Source organism: Pristis pectinata, chromosome 33 (assembly GCF_009764475.1).
Source record: "Pristis pectinata isolate sPriPec2 chromosome 33, sPriPec2.1.pri, whole genome shotgun sequence".
Taxonomy (NCBI): domain Eukaryota; kingdom Metazoa; phylum Chordata; class Chondrichthyes; order Rhinopristiformes; family Pristidae; genus Pristis; species Pristis pectinata.
Genome location: NC_067437.1, coordinates 19,954,120 through 19,978,227, shown reverse-complemented (window position 1 = coordinate 19,978,227; position 24,108 = coordinate 19,954,120).

Here is a 24,108-nt window from a genome sequence, read left to right as displayed (position 1 = left end):
GACTAGTGGTGTCCCGCAGGGATCGGTTCTGGGACCTCTACTTTTTGTGATATTTATAGATGACTTAGATGAGGGGGTGGAGGGCTGGGTTAGTAAGTTTGAGGACGACACTAAGATAAGCGGTGTTGTGGATAGTGTGGAGGGCTGTCGGAACTTACAGAGGGATATTGATAGGATGCAGAGCTGGGCTGACAAGTGGCAGATGGAGTTCAATCTGGAGAAGTGTGAGGTGGTACACTTTGGAAGGACAAACTCCAGGTCAGAGTACTGGGTAAATGGCAAGGTACTTGGTAGTGTGGAAGAACAGAGGGATCTGGGGGTTCATATTAACAGTTCATTGAAAGTTGCCTCACAGGTGGAAAGAGCAGTTAAGAAGGCCAATGGAATGTTGGCTTTCATAATTCGCGGGATTGAGTTTAAGAGCCGCGAGGTGATGATGCAGCTTTACAAAACTCTAGTTAGACCACACTTAGCGTACTGTGTTCAGTTTTGGTCGCCTCATTATAGTAAGGATGTGGAGGCGTTGGAGAGGGTGCAGACGAGATTTACCAGGATGTTTCGTGGATTAGAGCGTATGGAATATGAGGAGAGGTTTAAGGTGCTAGGGCTTTATTCACTGGAAAGAAGGAGGATGAGAGGTGATGATAGAGGTATATAAAATATTGAGAGGAATAGATAGAGTAGACAGTCAGCGACTCCTTATCAGGGCACCAATGCTCGAGACGAGAGGGCATGGCTTTAAGGTTATGGGTGGGAGGTTCAGGGGAGATGTCAGGGGGAGGTTTTGCACCCAGAGAGTGGTTGGTGCATGGAATTCACTCCCTGGGGTGGTGGTAGAGGCAGATACATTGGGCAGGTTCAAGAGCTTGTTGGATAGGCACATGGAGGAGTGTGGGATGGGGGGATATGCAGGAGGAAGGGGTAAGGTAGTGTGAGGGTGGTTTGATGGACGGCACAACATGGTGGGCCGAAGGGCCTATTTTGTGCTGTATGGTTCTATGGTTCTATTATGTTATTGTCTTTCCCCTTTACGACTTGTTTTTAATCAATAGTCATGGATGGCTTACAATACCAGGTATTTCACTGTATCTTGTTACACCTGACAATAATAAAGCAATGTCAATACTAATACATGCTTGTGAGCAAAATTCTCAGAATGTATCTTGGGGAAATGCCTTAAAGTCCCGGCAGCCGAATTCCCGGACTGGCCACGGTTGCACTGCTGCTGACAATCCGTGGAGGTTATATCTTGAGACAATTATTCTTCTCTGCGCAGATGCTGCCTGAACTGCTTATTATTGTCTCTAGTTTCTGTTTTCGCTTGGGCCCTGGTCACTCAGTTTCCCAGCAGAGATTCGTTTAACTCTCCAGCGGATTGAGAGGGGGAATTCGGAGACCGGCTGAGGCCTTCTCAGTTATATTAATGAAGCAGAACATTATGGACGGATAATTAATGGAGGGACCGTACAATTCCGGAACACGTTATCATCGGACAGGAGGAGGTATCGGATCTCTCAGTGGATTTCAATTGGGCGTACCGCTTGCGTCTGATTCCACCAGACGATCTATGTCTTCGTGCAGTTGTCACTCTCCTCCTCAGTTATGTACACACGTGTACGTATGGTACCGTCTACAAATTCGGAAATCTTACACTGACACTCCCTATTATCACACGAAGTGATTCCAGCTTTGACCCCAGATGTCTTGCAATCTCCCAAGCTGCAGCCTGGAAACCAAACTTTCTCCACTCTCTCTGCCCCTCACTTACATTATCTATCCATGTTGCATTTGACCATTTAGAGTGGCGGTGCACAGATTTGGACGGACACGTTGTGAATGTATGAATTGTCTCGGTTTACTGATACTGTACGTAAAATGGAACAGAATGTTCCTTTTAGCCTTGACCAATTTAATCATTACACAGATCGGTCTCCGTTCATTAATCAGGTGCCACGTGGGATGGAGATTTTAACATTTATTTTTGCTCAGTTAATTGCTTGGTCCAAGAAAGAGACAATACCAGCAGCTGCGATTATTGTCAGACGAATGCTCCACAGGTGACTATCAGGGCAGCATGGTATCATTATGACCTACAAGCTCACAGGGGACAAAGAAATTCCTGCTCTTGACACTCGTCGTCCCTTGGTTCGCTCAGCCTCCCATTGCTGAAATCCGTATTATTGAATTTTAGACATGAGTGTGTGTATTGTAGTCGTTTTGCATAATTTTTGAAACATGTTGGGAGTTGAGAGATTGTTGTTTTCTAGTTTCAGGAGCAGAGCAGCAGAGGGGAGGAGAGAGCAGCTTTTTAAAAGTTGATTCTGGTCGGCTTAGTGTGTGGCCACTCAGCCAATAAAGAGAATAATGGGGATCGGCTATTGTTAGAGTTGGGAGCTGAGGCTTCGGCGAAGTGACGTAGGTAAGATATTTATTTTCCCGTTGATCTGTGACCTTTGACTTCGTGCAGACAAAATGCCAATCATGGCAGCGGATGATCCTCCTGCAGGAGGTGGGAAGTCAGGGAATATCATGATCTCCCTGATGACCACATCTGCGGTAAGTGTACCCAGCTCGGTGTAACCCCACATAAACTCCTCTCCGTGTAGTCCGACCAAAACCCCTCTCTGTGTAGCCCTACAGAAACCCTTCTCCGTATAGCCCCAGAGAAACTATTCACTGTGGAGTCCCACTTGAACCCTTCGCTGTGTAGCCCCACATAAACCTCCTCTCTGTGTATTCCCACATAAACCCTTCACAGAAGCACTACATAAACACTTCCCTGTGTAGCACCACATAAACCCCTCTCAGTTTAGCCCCACATAAAACACTCTCATGTAGCCCACATAAACGCTTCTCCATATAACCCACAGAAGTCGTTCTCGGTGTAGCCCCAACTAAACTCCTCTCTGTGTAGCACCACTTAAACCCTACTCTGTGTAGACTCACACAAAACCTTCCCAGTATAGACCCACATAAACCCCTCTCCGTGCAGACCCACATCGACCCTTCTCTGTGTAGGCCACATAAACACCTCTTTGTGTAGCCCCACATAGTCCCTTCTCTGTTTAGCCCCACCGAAATGCCGCTCTGTGTACACCATATAAACCTCACTCTGTGTAGCCCCACAGAAAACCTGCTATGTGTCGCCCCACAGAAACCATACTCTGTGGAGGCCACTTGAGCCCCTCGCTGTGTAGACCACATAAACTCACTCACTGTGTATTCACACATAAACCATTCAATCTGTGTAGCACCACATAAAACATTCTCAGTTTAGCCCCACATAAAACCCTCTCTGTGTCTCCCCACATAAACGTTTCTCATTGTAGCTCACAGAAACCCTTCTCTGTGTAGCCCCACATCAACCCTTCTCTGTGTAGGCCACATAAATCCCTTTCTGTGTAGCCCCACATACAGCAGTCTCTGTGTAGCCCAACATGGACGATCCCTCCGTGTAGCCCCACATAAAACCTTCTCTGTGCAGACCTACATAAAACCCTGTCATAGCCCCACATAAACCTAGCCCCAAATAAACCCTTCTCTCCGTAGCCCCACAGAAACCCTTCACTGTAAAGCCCCACATAAAACCTTCTCTCTCTGTAGTCACACATAAACACCTCTCTGGGTAGCACCACATAAAACTCTCTCTGTGTAGCGGCACATAAACCCATCTCTGTGTCGGCCCACGAAAGCCATTCTCTGTGTAGACCCACATAAAGCTTTCTCTGTGTAGCCCCACAGAACCCCTCTCTGTGTAGGCTCACATAATCCCCTCTCTGCGTAACCCCTCATAAACCGTACACTGTGTCCACCCAGATAAACCCTTCTCTGTGTAGACTCACGTAAAACCTTCTCTTTGTAGCCCTACATAAATCCTTTTCCGTGTAGCCCCTCATAAACCCTTTTCCTTGTAGCCCTACATAAACACCTCGCTGTTTAGGCCCGGTTATACCCCTCCCTGTGCAGCCCCACATGAACCCTCTCTGTGTAGCCCCACATAAACCCCTCTCTATGAAGCCCACATGAATCCTTCTCTGTGTTGCCCCTGTTATGAACCAGCAACAAAAGAAACACACCGAGTCATGTATCAGTGTTAAGACTACTTTATTAATAACTACTTATGATAATAAGAAAAATAAAAGGTAAAAATGTTAAATCTTAAACATTAACCCCAAAAACTAAACTCGAAGTGTGTGTGTGGCAAATTCCCAAACTCCAAGTCCAGGAATAGTTTTTAAAGTTCAGTTCAGCAAGCCAAAAGATGAAACGTGAACAAAGGCTTCTTCAATAACCATCGTTGACTGAAGACAAAACATAGATGTAGAGAGAAAATAGAGAGTTATTACGAAATCCAAATCGTGGCCGTCCACACAAATACCTGTTTCCTTCTACAGGTCAGCAACAAAGTGAACCCACTGATTTGTTCCGAAGTATCTTCCACCCCGAAAAGCATCCGAGATGTGGCCATCCACACAAACACCTGTTTCCCTCTACAGGTTAACGACAAAGTGGTCTCCACCGGATTACTCCAAAAATCCATATGTGGATTGTAGTGACAGGCACAGTTACTGTTTTTCATCCATCGATAGAGACTAGCAGGCTGATGTCTCTGTCTCTCTTCAGACTGACACCGACTGACTGCTTCAAAAACGTCATTACGTCCTTTATCTTCTGTTGTCGTAACCACGCCACACACACACACGCACACGCACACACACCACTATGCTCTATCTTAACGGGCCATACACCAATAGTAATCCAGTTCGTAACACCCCACATAAACCGTTCTCTGTGTAGTCATACATAAACCTTTTTCCGTGTAGCCCCACCGAAACCCCTCTCTGTGTAGCCCCACATAAACCAATCTCTGTGCAGCCCCACAGAAACCCCGCTCTGTGTAGCTCCACATAAAATCTTCTCTGTGTAGCCCGACAAAATCCGCTCTCTGTGTGGCCCCACATAAATCCCTCCCCTTGTAGCCAAACACACACCATTTTCCGTGTAGCCCCACATAAGCCCTTCTCTGTGTCGCCCCATAGAAACACTTTTCTTTGTAACCCAACAAAAACCCTTCTCTGTGTAGCCCCTCATAAAATCCTCACTGTATAAATCCTTCTCCGTGTAGACTCACATAAACAACACTCTGAGTAGCCCCACACAAACCATTCTCTGCGTAGCCCCATAGAAACCCCTCTCTGTGTGTCCCACATGAATACTTCTCTCTGTAGCCCCACGTAAACCATTTTCTGTGTAGCCCCACAAAACCGTTATATGTGTAGACCCAAATAAACACGTTTCGGTGTAGGCTCACATAAGCCCTTTTCCATGTAGCCCCACAGACACCCTTCTCTGTGTAGCCCCACATAAACCTCTCTCTGTTTAGTGCCACATAAACCTCTCTCTGTTTAGCCCTACGTAAAACCTCTGTGTAGCCCCACATAAACACCTGTCTGAGTAGACCCACATAAACGCTTCTCGGTGTAGCCCCAACCCTTCTCTGTGTAGCCCCACATTAACTTTTTCTGTGTAGTCCAACATAAACCCTTTCATACTAGCCCCACGTAAACAGTCTCTGGGTAGCGCCACAGAAACACTTCTCCATGTCGCCCCACATAAAATCTTCTCTGTGTAGCCCCACATAAACCCTCTGCGTGTAGCCCCACGTTATCTCATCTCTGTATATCCCCACATAATCACATCTCCGTGTAGCCCCCAATTTCTGTGTAGCCCCACATCAACAGCTCTGTGTAGACCCACATAAATCCATCTCTGTATAGGCCACAAAAACCCTTATCTGTGTATCCCCAAATAAACTCTTCTCCGTGTAGCTGCACATAAACACCTCTCTGTGTAACCCCACATAAATCCTCCTCTGTGCAGCCCCGCATAATCCCTTCTCTGTGTAGGCCCACATATACACTTCTCTAAGTAGCACCGCATAAACCCCTCCTTGTTTACCCCATATACACCATTCTATGTGAAGCCCAACAGAAACCATTCTCTGTGTATACCCACATAAACATCTCTCTGTGTAGCCCCACATGAACAGCTCTCTGTATAGCCCCACATAAATTCTTCTCTGTGTAGCCCCACAGAAACCACTATGTACAGTCCCACATAAACTCCTCTCGGTGTAGCCCCACATAAACCATTCTCTGTGTCTCTGCACGTCACTTCTGCTCTGTGTAGCCCCACATAAACCTTCACTGTGTAGTCCCACAGAAACATCTCTCTGTGTAGCTCCACACAAACAACTCTTTGTGTAGCCCCATATAACCCCTCCTCTGAGTCTCCCCACATCAATCCTGTTCTGTGTATCCCCACATAAACCCTTCTGTGTTGCCCCACATAAAACGTTGTCTGCAGCCCCACATAAACCCCTCTCTGTGTAGACCCTCTTAAACCCCTCACTGAGTTGCCCCACTTTTCCCCTCTCTGTGTAGCCCCACATAAACCCTTCACTGTGAAGCCCCATATAAACTTTCTCTGCGTAGACCCAAAGAAACTCTCTCTGTAGCCCCACAGAAACCATTCTCTGCGTTGCCCCGCACAAAACCCTCTCTGTATAGCCCCACATGCACCCTTCTCAGTGTAGCCCCACGTCAACTGTTTCTGTGCAACCCCACAGAAATCATTCTCTTTGTAGCCCCACATAAACCGCTCTCTGTAGCCCCACATAAACTCTTCTCTGTTTAGCACCATATTATCCCTCCTCTGCGTAACCCAACTTAAACCCTGCTCTGTGTAGCCCCACTTGAACCCTTCTCTGTGTAGCCCCACATAATCCATTTTCTGTGTAGCGCCACATGAACCCTTATCTCTGTAGCCCAACAGAAACCATTCTCTGTTGAGACCCACTAAAACAACTCTCTATGTAGCCCGACATAAACACTTCTCTGTTTGCCCCACATAAATCCCTCTCTGTGTAGCCCCATATACACATCTGTCGGTAGAGCCCCACATCAATACTGTTCTGTGTAGCACCACAAGAAACCCTTCCTTGTGTAGCCCCACAGAAACCTCTCTTGGTGTTGTTCCACATAAGCCCTTCCATCTGTAGCCCCACATGAAGCATTCTGTGAGTATCCCCGCAGCAACCTCGCTCTGTGTAGGCCCACATACACACTTCTCTGTCCATCCCCACATAAAAACTTCTTTGTGTAGCCCAAAATCGTCCCTACTCTGTGTAGCCCCGCAGAAAAGGTTTTCTGGGTAGCCCAACAGAAACCCCGACGTCGCTGTCTGTACGTTCTCCCGTGTCTGCGTGGGTTTCCTCTGGGTGCTCCGGTTTCCTCTCACATTCTAAAGACGTACGGGTAGGTTAATTTGTGTTTAAATCGGAGGCGCGCACTCGCTGGGCCGTAAGGGCTTGTTACCACGCTGTAAATAAAATTTAAAAAAAAATTAACCCTACTCTGTGTAGCCCCGCAGAAAAGCTTTTCTGGGTAGCCCAACAGAAACCCCGGTCTGTGTGGCCCCACATCCCTTCACAGAGTAGGGATGATGTGGGGTTACACAAAGAAGGTTTTATGTGGGATTGCACAGAGGGGTTTATGTGGGGCTAAACAGAGAAGCGTTGATGTGGGGTTACACTGAGAGGGGTTTATGTGGAGCTACACAGAGAAAGGTGTAAGTGGGGCTACACTGAGAGGGGTTTATGTGGAGCTACACAGAGAAAGGTGTATGTGGGGCTACACAGAGAGGGCTTTGTTCGGGGTTACGCAGAGAAGGGTTTCTGTGGGCTTTATGTGGGCTACACGGGCTCCGTAGGGATTGTTTTATGTGGGGCTCCGCAGAGTGGGTTTTATGTGGGGCTCCACAGGGAGGGTTTATGTGGGGCTACGCAGCGATGGGTTTCTGTGGGGCTACACTGAAAAGGGTTCATCTGGGGCGCAACGGAGAGAGGTTTATGTGGGAATTCACAAGAGAGGGGTTATGTGGGGCTTCACAGACGGGTTTATATGCGGCTTCAGAGAGAAGTGTTTACCTGGGGCTAGACGAAGGGTTTCTGCGGGGCTACACAGAGAAGGTCTATGTGGGGCTGCACAGAGTGTGACTTATGTTGGGCGTCACAGAGAAGGGTTTATGTGCGGCTACACGGACACGTATTTATTTCGGTCTACACAGAGAGGGGTTAAAGTGGCGCTACACAGAGAGGGGTTATGTGTGTCTACACAGAGGGGTTTATGTTGTGCTACAAAGAGAAAGGGTTTTTGTGGAGTAAGACCCAGAGGGCTTTATGTGGGGCTACACAGAGTATGGTTTATGTGTAGCTACACGAGGAGGCGTTTTTTTTGTGGGGCTACACGGTGAGGGCTTTCTGTGGCGCTACACAGAGAAGGGATTATGTGGGGCTTCATAGACACGTGTAACCCCACATGAACCCTTCTCTGTGTAGCCCCAAATGAACCCTTCTCTGTGTAGCCCCGCAGAAACTCTTCTCTGGGTAGCCCAACAGAAAACCCTCTCTGCGTGGCCCCACATAAACCCTTCTTTCTGTCGCCCTATACAACCACCAAAAATGCCTTCCGAGCCACCCTTCGTCCTCACTTCAGCAAATCAGACCACCAGGCTGTGCTCCTTCTCCCTGCAGAGAAACAGAAACTGAAACGGGAGGATCCGGTACGGAGAGTCGTGCAGAGCTGTTCTGAGGAAGCAGATGAGCTCCTACGTGACTACTTTGAGACAGTGGACTGGTCCATGTTCAAAGACTCAGCTCCCAGCCTTGATGAGTATGTCACCACCATCACGGACTTTATCAGCAAGTGTGTGGAGGACTGTGTACCAAAGAAGACAATACGGGGGGTTCCCAAACAGGAAACTATGGATGAACCGGGAAATCCACTCCCTACTTGAAGGAGAGGACTGCTGCACTCAAATCTGGTGATCCTAATCTGTACAAGAAATCGAGGCATATACCAACTCAAAATTGCGTCCCTGACCAGCCGCCAGTTACAAGACGAAGTCGGGCTGCATCGCTAACAACAGCGCGTCCCTTCCTGATGAACTGAACGCATTCTCTGCGCGTTTTGAACAAAAGGGAAGTGGATTGTCACCATCTACCCTGACAGCCACCAACGCAGCTGAACTTGTGATGACAGTGGAGGACGTAAGATCAGTCTTCCGGAGAGTGAACACGAGGAAAACACCTGGCCCAGATGGTTTCCAGGGCCGCGTGCTCAGATCTTGATCTGATCAGCTGGCAGAAGTATTTGCGGACATATTCAAGCTCTTCCTGCTTCAATATCAGGTTCCCTCCTGTTTTAAGGAAACCACTATCATCCCGGTACCGAAGAAAAGCAAGGTAACATGCCTCAATGACTACCGACCAATGTCTCTGACATCCACCATCATGAAGTGCTTTGAGAAGTTGGTCATGGCAGGCATCAACTCCAGCCTACCAGACAACCTGGACACATTGCAATTCGCCTATCGACGAAACAAGTCTACAGCGGATACCATCTCCCTGGCCCTCCGCTCAGCTCTGGAACATCTGGACAGTAAATACACATACATTAGACTATTGTTTATTGACTACAGCTCTGCCTTCAATACAATAATTCCTCGAGGGAGTGTGTTAGTGCTTATATATGTGTATGTTCACATACATGTACGTGCTTAGAGTGCAAGTATGTCTGAGTGTGCGCCTTCGTGTCCACGCTTGTGCCTTACTCTGTCCAGCAGATCCTGAGATCCATCACCGTGAATCTAATCTCTTTGTCGTTGGACCAAGACCTCGTTCTTTGGAGTCCCTTGGAGCTGCTATGCAAGGACCGCCACCGTTAAACGAGCCACCGTAAAGGCATCTTCCCCTGTTGCGAAAGGCCGTGGAAATGCGACATCCTTCACCCGGGGAACTGTACAATGACGTTAGAAGAAAACCACCCAATCCCAGTCTCATGCGGTCACACAGCAGGGAACTGGCGCGAAGTGCGTGCCCACCGTCAGGTACACAGTTTCATTAATCATAAAAAAAATTCTCCCCACATTTCGTCAACTTATCTTGGATTCCACCACTGACCCAACCCAGCAGAGGTATCTTATAGTGGGGAATTGAACTACCAACCCACACTTATTTGAGTTCTGAGAGGAAACCCAACCACCCGAGAAAATCAAAGTTATCCCGGGAAGAGCATAACCACAGAGACAACACCGGAGGTTGGGATTGAACAGCGCCGCTGGAGCTGCGAGGCAGGGTCTCTACTGGCGGTGCCGCTGTTCCCACTTTGAATTTAATACACTACACGACTTGTTATGGAAGAGTTCTCACCTCCCTGCCGCCCACAAGATCTTCAATAAATCAATCCCGCCCCTTCCGCCCCAGTGAGGAGAATTCGATCAGTTTGTGGAGTTAAGAATCACCCTATATTTCAACATTTTGAGATGGTCATTAAAAATTAATAAGTATTTATTCGTCAGTATAATGCTGCCACTTCATAAGTGAATGAGGTCCAGTAGCTCAACAGGCGTTATTGGGATTGGTATCGGTTTATAATTGTCACTTGTACCGAGGTACAGTGAAAAACTTGTCTTGAATATCGTTCGTACAGATCAATTCATTACACAGTGCATTGAGGTAGTACAGAGTGCATCGCGGTAGTACAGGGTAAAAACAATAACAGAATACAGAGTGAAGTGTCACAGCTACAGGGAAGTGCATTGCAAGTAAACAATAAAATGCAAGGTCCAGCAAGGTGGATTGTGAGGTCAAGAATCCATTTCATCGTATAAGGGAATCGTTCAATATTCTTATCACCGTGGGATAGAAACTGTCCATAAGCCTGGTGGTATGTATCCTCAGGCCCCAGTATCTTCTGCCTGATGGAAGAGGAAAGAAAAGGGAATCTCCCTGGCATTCCGCCCTCGGAGTCCAAGGGCAAAATCTCACCCGCGAGCGGCTGAAACGGAAATACCTGACAGCCGTCACGGCCGGTAACGCTGGAGACCAATACTCTCAACTTTGAAAGGTGCAGGACATTTCCGTGGATGTTTCTATGTCTCTGACAATCAGTGATTGTTAAAAAAAAACTACTGATACAGGTACGTTATTAACATAGAAATTGCTTTTCAAAATCTGAAATAGAAAGTCATTTCAACACATTTGGATACACGCAAGATAATCAGAAATGTGAAACTGAAACAACATTTTAAAATATGCCCCGTCCCTACGTCAACTTCACCGCGGGCGTGGAGTTCACAGTGAAATCAATTCGAGCAGTTTCTGGGCCGAGTCAGACCTGGAATCCCCAAACGTTGAATGGAAATTCATTGGGAATGTAACAGGAATGCACCAATCACCAGGACAGTTCAGGGCTATTTCCCAAATCCCTATCGTATGGCTGTAGTCCCAATTTGTGGACCTTTCACCCATTACAATACTCTACCTTTTCCTGGCTTGGACAGTGCAGCTGAAATTTTATGAGCTTCTGTGATATCCTCACCCATCCCTCTAGATACCAGAGAATATTGGAATGACCAACGTGGTCAATCCCCGCTTAAAGTCACCCCAAATTAGGTCATACAAAGGCCCATGGTTTTTAGTAATCACGGTGGTCCCGTAGAAAGAACAGTTACAACTTTATATTTCGTCTTCTGGATGCATTTCCACAACGAATGCGAACTGAATTAACCACAATTTCCCAAAGTTTCCAAGAAAAAAATGATTCAAATAATTACAATCAGAACGGACGAAGATAATCAATTGATCAATAATGCCACTATCCAGTTGCACTGCGTGGTTACCGGGACAGAGTTTCACACATTTTATTTTTTTTCCGTGAGTGTTTCAGTAAAATCACCAGATCATGGAGTACTTGAGCATAAAACAAGTTTGTAAAAGATACATCTGCAACATTCAGAGTGATCCCATCATCCCCAGGCCCAATCTCACCAGCCACACCTTCCACGATAGATGAGTTTCCCGTGGCACGACACATTATTTCAGCTCAACTGACTGTCCAATTACCTCCTGAGAGACAGTGATTCTGTTTCGATTACCCTACAGCAACGAGTTACACATGATGTGTGAAGCAGTTTTTATTCTCAAGATGTTGCCCCGGTACTTTAACCCCAGTTGAACGATTTCTCACTATCTACGATATCAAAATGTATCACCCTCGCTCTTCTTTGTTCCATTGAGAACAATCGCAACTTCCAGAACCTGACTTGTTAACTGAAATCCTTTCCACCGAGAAGACCACAGAATACTGGGCAATTCACGGCACAAAACATTTGGCGACGGTCCCATCGTCGATCGGAAAAGAGCTACCCCTAGTTTCCAGGTAAAGCCTGTAGCCCTGCAGTCACGACCCTTCGAGACTTTTAATTTACTGTAGGTCTCTGCTTCTTTCAGCATCTTGTGCAGTAAGGTCCAAATCCGCACACACTTCTGGACGAAATTTAAATGGCCTTCTCTGCTCAAATCCTGATGCCAATTCCTCTTATCTTTTCCAGGCTCTCATGTGTCTGTTTCTCCCCCATTGTAAATAAATATTGGGGCACACAACTCGATCTCTCTGGGTCCCCCATAATTTTACATGGCTGATTAAATCTTCACTCAGTTTCCTGTGATGATGAAGAAACAAACTTCGACTAAAACCCCAATCATGGCAACATCGTCCGAATTCTCCTCTGTACCCTCTACAGGTGCATTATATCTCCTCTGTACTCTCCCCAGTGGAATCACATCTTCCCTGTCAAATGGAGGAAAGATCCGTGCCCAGAACTTCAGATGTCATGTAACTAGTGTTGTTTACAGGTCTGGCACAATCTGTTTGCAGCTATATTCTATTCAGGAGCCATTAATGGAAAGAATTGAGGTGTTATTATATTGAGGTTTCGGGCCTGCTCCGAAGTACACATTATCACTGACACCTGTGGATGCAACTGCAATCAAGTAGGGGAGTTTTCATTGGAAAAAAGGTGCAAAAGCTGTTATCACAGCTGTCGCAGTCCTTTCTGTGTGGAACTTATTTTGTCAACAAATATTTCTTCTTCACGATTAACCTCTTTGTGGCTTTATAACGTCGTGTAACTAAAATCGGTCAAACGTGAAGAAGACTGCATCATGTTTCAACAGTTTCGGACTGAACCTGTTCATGTGGAGTGACTGTACAGGAAGAAGTGAAGGACAGAAGTGGAGCTCAAAGACTTTCATGAAATCTATACACACCGGGTATATGCTGAGGATCATGAGCCAGAGAACTGTTGTTACCATGGTCCGCACTTCCCTTTGGAGAGAATCATGATTTCAGTAGTTTCGCTGCAAGGGGCAGGATGAAGAATTAAGAATGCTGGCGAACGGAGAACTTGTGGAGATATGTTTGGATATGTTGCCTCTTTGTCACACACAATGTTTTTCCTTCCATATGTCTATGAGGAAATAAGAGCGAATTGACAGCCCGGTGAACATAGAGGGATTAATCAGTCGTGGATTCAGAATATCCAGCCAACAATCATTAGATAACCGATAAAACTTGCAAACACTGAATGGAAAATATCGATGGAAATAAAATAATTGCTTGAGGCAGAAACGGACAATTGAACTCGAACCGATGTTATTTCCTATTCTCGATATTCGTCCTCATCGGGAGTCTGCACTTCAACAGGGCGGCAGGTCGTGAAACAGTGACAGTGTTTGCAGCCCAGCCAAGGGGAAGAGCTTGAGACGCGAATAATTCCCCCGCTGCTCTCCCATGCGTCCCTGGAGGAGACTGAAGCGTGGGATTACTTATGGATTTCCACAGGGTAAAGAAATAATTGGCGTGTTCACCGTCACAAAGAGTATGACAGCAAAAAAATCGCAGATACTCCGGGTTCACCAACGATCCACGATTTGTCAGGAGGACCTTATAACACTTTCGGACGCACTGAGTTTCAGATCTCTGAGCTCTGTCATTCTGACACTGGCGCGGATGGAATTAAATTCGTCATTCAAACCCTCGATCTTGTCGCAAAGGGTTGAAGGAGGATATTCGAACTCTGAAGCCTGTTACACAGGGACAGAAGCACATTCAAATTTCCCGACCGGTTAGCACCTAAAACACATCATCCAATTCAATTCCCAACACACTTCCACCATTAACACGCACCCTTCATTCCGCAATATCCCATTTCTAACTGTAGCTCCATTGCTCACGGGCTAAAGTGATAGTCTTGCAAAGCAGCTCAAATGTCACTTGCGATTTTTTACATTTTCTTGACCGGACCAGAACTGGATCACATTTCCCAACTGATGAAAACAGCCGGAAGAAGCAAAAGTGCAAAGTGATTTGGGGTGCGTAATCATCGATACTGTAAATGTCTCGGCAGTTACACAAATCAAGAAGCCAGGCGGAAAGAAGGTGGCTCTCCATGCCTCAGGGACTGTGAGCGACGGGGAAAGGGTTCGGTGTGGCAAGGCCTGGGCTGCCCAATCCTGGAATTGTTCAGGACCACACACCCGGGGAGGGAGAGTCTGATCTCGGAGTGAAGGCAACAGAGATTGACCGGAATAATCCAGGATCTCCGGGGTCATATTACATGGAGAGATTATGATACGGACTCTATTCCCTTGTGTGTGTAAATTAGAGAAGTCATCCGATTTAGTTTTTGGCATATCGTGGGTGAGGGTAGAGGAGAAGGAGAGAAACTGTTACCATGAGGAGTCTGGCACCCGCGGGCAGAGTCTGAATATCAGCTCCCCAGAATCAGAGTGAAGGAGTTCATATTTTCTTCTCAAACTGATCACTCTAGTTTTGCAGCACTTTGACCATTTTGCACACTTTACATTAAAATGGGTTTCGCTTTGTTGTTCTAATTGTGTCCTATTTTGTAAAAAGTGTGTATAATGTATGGCTAATTTATGTTTTTTACGTATTACCGCTGCTTCGATAATGTGATATGCATGCGATGCATGCTGCAAGTAAGAATTTCATTGCACCTGTACATACAAGCACTTGTGCATTTGGCGGTAAGCCCGATTTTGACTTCGAAATCACCAGAGGTCAGATACAAAGTCAGAAACTGAAAACAGTTCATTGACGTCATCATTATAATTAAAACCGAAATACTGAGTAACTCTCCAATTTGTCGGCAAAACACTCTTTTCTTTTTCAAACGTTTTATTGGTTTTAAAATTAATACAGATTAATATATAACATCAATGTTTGTACATGTAATACAAAAAGATCAGGAGAACAATCATGGTATAGATAATCATAAAGAACAAGAAAATATTAAAAAAATCTGTAGATCCCTCGATCTCTTAGTAAATGAATATAATATAAAAGAAAGGAAAGAAAAAGATTTATTATATATAAAAAAAGAAAAGAAAGAAAAAAAATCCCCAAATCAATAAGAAAATTATAAACAATATATCAAACCAAACTAAACAGAAAAATTTCAAAAAGAACAAAAAAAAAGAAAACAAAAAGACCGGACTAAAATTTTTCAGTAGAAACAGGGCAATAGTACGTCGTCAACTCCATTACTCTAAATTAGAAAGTTATTGAAAGGGGATCTATATCATATGAAAATATTGAATAAATGGACTCCAAATATCTTCAAATTTATGCGAAGGATCGACAGAACCACTCCTAATTTTTTCAAAGTTTAAACATGATATAGTTTGAGAGAACTATATCATGTATTGGATCCTTCCATTTAAGCAAAATGGATCGTTTGGCCATTAATGTAACAAAAGCAATCATACGGTAAGTGGAAGCAGATAAATGGCCAGACTCTATTCTTGGTAATCCAAAAATTGCAGTGATAGGGCGAGGTTATAAATAAATATTCAATACAGTTGAGATAATGTTAAAAATGTCTTAATATTTTTCCAAAAGAGGACAGGAGCAAAACATATGTGTTAGAGAAGCCACATTCGATTTACATCTATCACACATAGGATTCATATGGTGATGAAAACAGGCTGGCTTATCTTTTGACATATGGGCCCTGTGAACTACCTTAAACTGTATCAAAGAGTGTCTGGCACACACTGAAGATGTATTAACTAAATGAAGAATTTTCTTCTAAGTCTCTGTAGGTAAAGATGTCTGGAGTTCACTTTCCCATTCATCCTTAATTTTTTCCAGTGATTCTGTACGTATTTTCATAATTAAATCATAGATTATTGCTATCAAGCCCTTCTGATAAGGATTAAGACCTAAAGTTTTTCCGTAATTTCGGTTTTTTAAGGTGTCGAAAAGAAGATATAGTGGCTTTTTAAAAATTTCTAATCTCCAAATATCGAAAGAAGTGTGATCTAGGCAAATTGTATTTGTTAGACAATTGTTCAAAAGATGCAAAACAATTATCAATGAATAAATCACGAAGACAGAATATTCCCTTCCTTTTTCATATGGAAAAAGTTAAGTCAACTCTGGATGGATGAAAGAAAAAAAAATAGATTGAATGGGACTTGACAAGTTAAATTTATTCAATCCAATAAATTTACGAAATTGAAACCATATTCGTATTGTATGTTTAACAATTGGGTTAATCATATGTTTACTTAAATTGTTAAGTGCAAAAGGGAGTGAAACTCCTAAAATAGAAAGTAATGAAAATACAAGTACTGACTGGTGCTCAAGGTGTACCCATTTGGGGCATTGAATTACATCTGAATCTTGTATCCAAAAAATGAAATATCTGATATTAATTGCCCAATAATATAATCTAAATTTAGGCAGGGCCATACCACCATACCTTTTTAGATTTTGTAAATATTTCTTACTTCACATCGGGTTTTTGTTCTGCCAAATATATGAAAGAATTTTAGAAACAATAGTTTTAAAAAAAGATTTCGGGACGAAAGTTGGAATCGCTTGAAATACATATAAAAACAATCTGCACAAAGGTTGACAGTTCAATTTCAATCACACGCCATTAACTGACACACCACAACGAGTGGTAGATTGAATCAATAGTCACGTCTAGCACCGTCATTCTGCATCCGGGGAAGGCCGATAATTATAAAATCACACTGAAGGGCAGTGTACGAGATCGCTGAAGTTTCAAGGTCAACTATTAAGGTATTTAAAAAATTATCATTATGTAGACAGGTTTCTGAATGGACTGGAGTAAAATTTACAACCGCACCATCCTTAACCACATGGATAAAAGGATTATCTTTCCCAATTACCTCCCCTGGGGCACTGAATGAGATTATCAATGTCCCAGACTGAGAGTACCCTTTGGCTCTTCCTGTCTGTCTGATTCCTCAGGGCCTCACTGGATGGCATCCAGACCGATCATCGGGAAGAAGCAGCGATGAACGGACTGGAGGCTGAGTCAGATGACAGCAGGGCAGTTTCCCTTGTCATAAAGCTCCTAGATGGAGTTGGGAACAGTTGGAGTCGTTCAGGTTTAATCCCTGTGAGCAGTCGTTTAAACGCGAGGGCGGGGAATCGGCAACGATATTCCCATCATGAGGCCCGTGATGTTTATAAATTGTGATGTTCGCAGTTCCATGGTCAGTCCGCGTCTGGGTCCCTGCAGAGATCTCAATTCCTTCTCCCCGGCCCGACTGAACCGATTCCCCCGCAGCCTGAACCAGATTAGATTACACAACAATGTCAGTAACATGGGATTGAAACAAAGAAACATAGAAAACCTACAGCACAATTCAGGCCCTTTGGCCCACAAAGCTGTGCCGAACATGTCCATTACCCATAGCCCTCTATTTTTCTCAGCTCAATGGACCTATACAAAAGTCTCTTAAAAGATCCTATTGTATCCGCTTCAACCACCGTTGCCGCAAACCCATTCCACCACTCTCTGACATCTCCTCTATACCTACTCCCCGGCACCTTAAACCTATGTCCTCTTTTGGCAACCATTTCAGCCCTGGGGAAAAGCCTCTGACTATCTACCTGATCAATGCTTCTCATCATCTTATATTCCTCTATCCGGTTCCCCCTCATCCTCCGTCGCTCCAAGGAGAAAAGACCGAGTTCCCTGAACCTGCTTTCATAAGGAATGCTCCGCATTCCAGACAGCATCCTTGTAAATCTCCTCTGCACCCTTTCTGTGGCTTCCATATCCTTCCTGCAGTGAGGCGACCAAAACTGAGCACATTACTCCAAGTGGGGTCTGACCAGGGTCCTCTATAGCTGCAACAATACCTTTCGGCTCCTAAATTCAATTCCAATGAGATTGAGGTTAGTATTTCAACAACATTTTCAAAATTCACCACAAAGGCAGGTGTATCCACTGATATTTATTACATTCGACATTAACACACTCACCTGATCCACTCTAGTTCGGGAGGGTCCGTATGAGACGGCGGAGAGCGAGGACAGACCGGTCTGAGAAGGAGTTTGATCCCAGGTACAGATCCTTCAGTGAAGGAGGTTTGCTGAGATGGGAGACGAGATCCGCGGTGCAAGCATCTGTGATACGGACATTGTCCAGCCCGGAGATCAGACAGAGTGAGGGTGAAGTGCACAGAGAAGCAGGAGCCAGTGCAACTCTAGTGATTATTTGTAATCCAGCTACTGATCATATTTAAGTGTCAGACTCCGGTGACTTATGCAACGTCTCTCATAGTCCCATACTTACCGTAGTGTCTGCATTTTACAGTCCGGGTTCATCAGAGCCCCAGACACAAACTTCACCCCTGAATATTCTAGTTTATTGTCACTGAGGTTCAGTTCCGTCAGGTTTTCAGAGAGACTGGAGGCGTGATCGCGGCGCCATCATCAGTGAAACCAATATTGTTCAGCCAAGAGATCAGAGTGAGTGAAAGTGAAGGACACAGATAGACTGGGGGCGGTGCAAATCCCAGTGTGCATGAATAACACAATTGCTGATCATATTCATGTTCGGTGTCAGACACACAGTGACTGTAAACTCAATCTCTCACAGTCTATTTCCAAACTTAATACAGTTTCTGTATTTTACACTCCGGGTCTCTCAGAGCCGCAGACACCAGTTTCACTCCTGAATATCCCTGTTTATTGTGCTCCAACTCAAGCCAGGTCACTGAGCGATTTGTGCTGAGAGCGGAGACGAGATCCTCGATGCAAGACTCTGTGAGGCCGTTATTGGCTGTGAGGCAGTCTGGAGATCAGAGAGATTGAGGGTGAAGGACACAGTGAGACACGAGACGAAAGAGATCCCATTATACAAACTGGTTCAAACCCGAGTCTGATATAACACTTCAGGAAATTAGTGACCAGAGGTTTACTTTACTGTTAATGATCCTCTCTGCAAATCCTCGAGGTTTTCGGTGAATGACAAGCATTGATTAAATTTTGTTTTGTTATTATGAAACCTGCAGATACTTCTTCAGTTTAATTTACAGATGAATGATTCTCCTGATGCGCGAGCTCATGTGTGCGTGTTGGCGAGAAAGAGAGAGAGAGAGAGAGAGAGAGAGAGAGAGACAGACAGACAGACAGACAGACAGACAGACAGACAGACAGACAGGGAGGGAGGGAGAGAGAGAGGGAAATGGAGGGAGAGAAGTAGCAAAGAGAGGGGGAGGGGAAAGAGCCCCAAGTGGAGTGAGAGGCGGAGTCCCGTGCAGACTGGGGACGGGAAAGGAATCCCCGTTGGAGGTGGAGCAGGAAGAGTCCAAGACATCGATAGAGTGGGAGAAGTTCCTTTACAGGGGGGAAGCAAATATGTCCCTCACAATGGTAGCGAGGCGGCACCACAAATCTCAGACATGGGGGAAATGTTCCACACAGAGGGACAGGTGGCTGCGTCCTACAGAGAGAGTGAAGGGAGAAAGAGTCCCACAGACGGAGAGGCGAAAGTATATCACATAGACAAGAACAGTCACATACAAGCAGAGGGGGCAATGACTACCACACAGAGACAGGCAGAGAGAAGTAGCAGAGAGACGGGGACAGTACCACACAGAGATGGGGGAAATAGACCCACAAGGAGGGAGGGGGAAAGTCCAAAACAAAGGTAGAGGAGATAAAGTCCCGCAGAGAGATGGTGAAGGCAGAGTCACGATATCCGTGCTACCCATATCAGCCTGGAAATGCGAGCAGGTGGATGACATTCGGTCCTTCCAGCTGACGACAGCTGATCATCCAAATTCAGTCCCCTGTTTCAGCTTTCTCTTCCTATCCCTGCTCTCCCCGCCCCATAGAACAATCACTAACTCCTATCTGAACGTATTTAATCAATTAGCCATAAAGTACGGATCTGTATTCATCGTATTTTCCAACAGTCGAGAACTCGACCGGTAGCAATTGGTCACCCAAATGCTACCATGTGCCTGACACCTCCCGTCCACAAATTCCCATGCTTCAATCACTACCTGGGTGAAAACATTCTACCCCAAACCCTACTAAACCTTCCTGACCTTACCTGAAACACTTGCTCTCTGTTTATATAGACATCGGTGCATTAGGACTTTTTAATCGTTCTGCATTCCTTATAATTTTGCGTACCCCAATCGTGTCACACTCACATTCCACGAATCAAAGGAAAACAAAACCAGTATCTCATCATAGGTGAGATGCTGTGGACCATACAACCTCCCCGTTAATTTCCTCCTTTCCGTCTCCTGTACAATCACTCCTTCAGAAATAATGGTGTCCAGAACCGCAAAGTCACCAGCTGCTGATTTTTATATAATCGGATCATAATCGTACCATTTTCGTCACACATAATGAAATCAAGTAAACCGTATGTCTTCCAATTACCTTCTGTACCTGCACTGCTGACTTTAAGGGTGCTGGGCCATGTACATCAAGGTCACAGTCACTGAAGGAAACGGATCCTTCAGCCAGACGAGTCAATGCCACCATCAACCATCTTATTTATTCTCTCCGCAGTCCTGTTAATTCAAGTCTCCCCAAATTCCAGCACTCACTTACTCACGAGGGGCAATTCACAGGGCTGATTATCCTACCTAGCTTAACGACGAAAGAGGAAACAGGAGCACCTGGAGGAAAGACAGTCGGTCACAGAGACGAAGTGCAAACTCCACACAGACAGCAGCGCCGGAGTCAAGATCGAATTCCATTAGCTGCGCCACTTGTGCCCTCCTTGTCGTCAATACTCCCAAGGATACAAGCAACCATTTCAGGCTGTATTCCACCTCCCAAACTGCAACTGTCTCTTCCTCAGGACTAAATTCTGTCTGTTACTGGTTTGGGGGGGGGGGGGGGGTTTCGAAAATACTCTCTCCTCTGCTGAGCCTCACACACAGGGATTTCCTGAGTTCACTACCCTGCAGTCCCCACTGTATCGGAGCCTCCACTGCCGTCTGATGTGTGACTCTGTTCCCGGGATACTGGAATCATTTGCAGTGCAGGCAGATTTCTGCTCCCGATCACAGAGTATCGGCCTGGACTAGAATTTTGAGCTCTGAACCATGACCGTTTGGCGGGCGAGTGGTGGGTGAGCAATACCCGCTGGGTGAAAGGTCGATGGGTGGATTGGAGAGTGTGAAGAGCCATGCCACTATTGGGTTAAATTACAGTCTCCCCTTCTGCGTATCAAGCTCATCTAGTCCACTGACAGTGCTCATACCCTTGATACTCAATGTTTGGTGTTTTGCTCCTGTTCGCACTGACAGTTTGGTTACTTCACATCCCCCTCCTCGGTTAAAAGGTAGGATGATGCAACGTACAAACTACAGTTGTTAGTTTTGGTCTAGGTACCAGGAACAGTGAGGAGCCTCATCGATTGACGTGTCACAGGCAGTGAGAAGGGCCGCAATAAACGCAACGACGTCGATTTAATTTACTGATCTCATAAAACTTCCATCATCCCTGCACAAAGAACCACTTCAGACCCTCCAAAAGGAGATTTAAGCAGGAGAAGAGCACTTGGGCCCGCAAGCCTGCCCCAGCATTCAATAACTGATCCATGCTGGTATCTGCTCAGCTTCCTATGACCCTTAATTCCCCACAAGTTATCACTCTGGATATATTCATGCCATGCAAAACCACAGGAAAATGTTGCGACTTAGATGAAGAGACAAATTAACAGTTACCTCAGCTACTGGCACTTGTGCAGCCCGGGTCCCAGCCTTTGGAGACCTTCACATTGAATGCGGCAACCACAGAGATTGAGGTGTTTATTTTATCACATAATCCAATGGCATGTGACAGGACAGCACAGTCCACCGGTGTCAGTAGGTATCTGGATAATAAAAGTGTATCCACAGATCCCAGTGCGGCCTGAGCCAGAACACAATTTTGAGATTCATACAGGTAATGCAAAAAGTTCAGGAGCCTCCTTCTATCTGGGTTTCCAAGCCCGCGTTCCTCCACCTCCTTCACCCAGTCAATCACTCGGCAGGTTGATCGATGAGGAAATGGACCTAGAAATTCCTCCAGCCCCCGAGCTGTCCGTGGGGAGGAGAGATCAGCAACAAAACGGAGAACTACCTCAAATATCCCGTCCGTCTTGATTAATAATCTTCATCAATGGCCCCGTTTCTATCTCGCGACTGCCTGACCCGCTGAGCACTTCCAGCACTTTCCATCTTTTTTAAAGACTCCAAAGTTCCATGTGTTGTTACATAAGCTACGGACGCTTAATGGGTTCGAACGTACGGCCAATAATTGAAGAAGGAAGGATTTCCTATCTATTGCAAACTAGTGAATGAACACAATTGGCGTTTTGTGCAAATTCTGGGCTCTGAAGTTATGAGATGGTCGACAATACAGGGATGGTGCATGGGAGGATGACAAAAGTTCAGAAAATTTGTCTTCTGGAGAGATCGAAATCATATTCTCTCTTTTATTCTATCTATCACCTTCCTCTTGTTGATATACGAAGTCGCTCTTAGTGAAGGAGAAGGCAAATAAAGCTTCGACTAAATTATCACCATTCCCACTGTTATATATCTTTATCCTTGAACGTCGGGGCGGAGGGCAGAGGAGACAGCAACAAAACGTTTCTGCGGATGAGTTGAAAAGGCGGGCGAATGCGGCCATCTGAATTGGTGAAGATATTTTGGCGTGTGTTGGCAACGAGGATAATATCACCAGTGTTTTGCAAACAAAATCAGAGACAGTGCACTTCCGCTATACCTTAGAGGTGTACAGCCAATTCTGAGAAGTGATCTATTTTATGGAGTCGTGTACCGGGAAAGGTGGCCAGGAGATGACTGGGATAATCATAGACGTGGACGTGGGACACAGATGAAACTTTCTGCAGTCGATTTGGGGGAGCCGCTGTTGTACGCAGCAGACGGAATGGTCGGTAATGAAGAGAATGCCACGAGTTCAGGTCTTCTCTGAGGTAAATAAAAGTGAAGTGAGGTAGCAGCCTGGTTCGGCAGAGATTGTCCAGAAGTAGATGCAGGAAACTGAAATTGCGGATTGCACATCCTCATACTGAAATTAGAGGGTCTCCTATTCTGGAAAGCTGTTTTATGCAGTCAGGTACATGCAAGGGAGAACTCTATAAACAACGAGGATAGAATAGTACAAGAAAAGAATGCAGTGAAACGCGATTCACAGAATTAGTAGTTAGACAGAGACACTTACCAGGGACTGCAACAATAGCCGGGATTGGATAGTAGATTGGTTGAATAGTTTTGAGTGCATAATGGAGCCTCAGGTTTAGTGTAAGCCAGCGATGATCTGCAAAAATATAGTGAGAATCTGCGAAGACATTCCTTCCCATTGTTGTAAAATTCCTCTCTACTCTTCCCAGATTCTGATCCATTCCTATAACATGCAACGCCACCGCTCCCAGATCAGGATCTCCGTGCACTCCAGAGGCCACACACTATGCAACAACCACGGGAAATCAACGACAGAATTCCTTATTAATAGAGGAGGGAATGGATCCGATGACATAATCGCAATCCATAGAGACTGACGTTATTTGCATTCAATGAACAGATTCAATTAACTCGTTCACACCCAAAGGTTGAAGAATCAGAAAACATACATCTTCTGAGCTTGAGCAAGAGGGAGAGGGAAAGATCAGTACGGGAGAGGGAGTAATATCCAGGGGCTGTAACAACTGTGCAAGTATTTCACCAGCATCCGTTTGCTTAGTTCGGCCTGAACCCGTCCGGATGGAAACAAAAACGAGTCAACACTCGCAGAACAGCAGAGTCTTTAAAAAAAGCCGCATGTAATATCAAATAAAAAACAAAAATAATCTCTTTCTACATTTCAAAAAGCACACACGCGA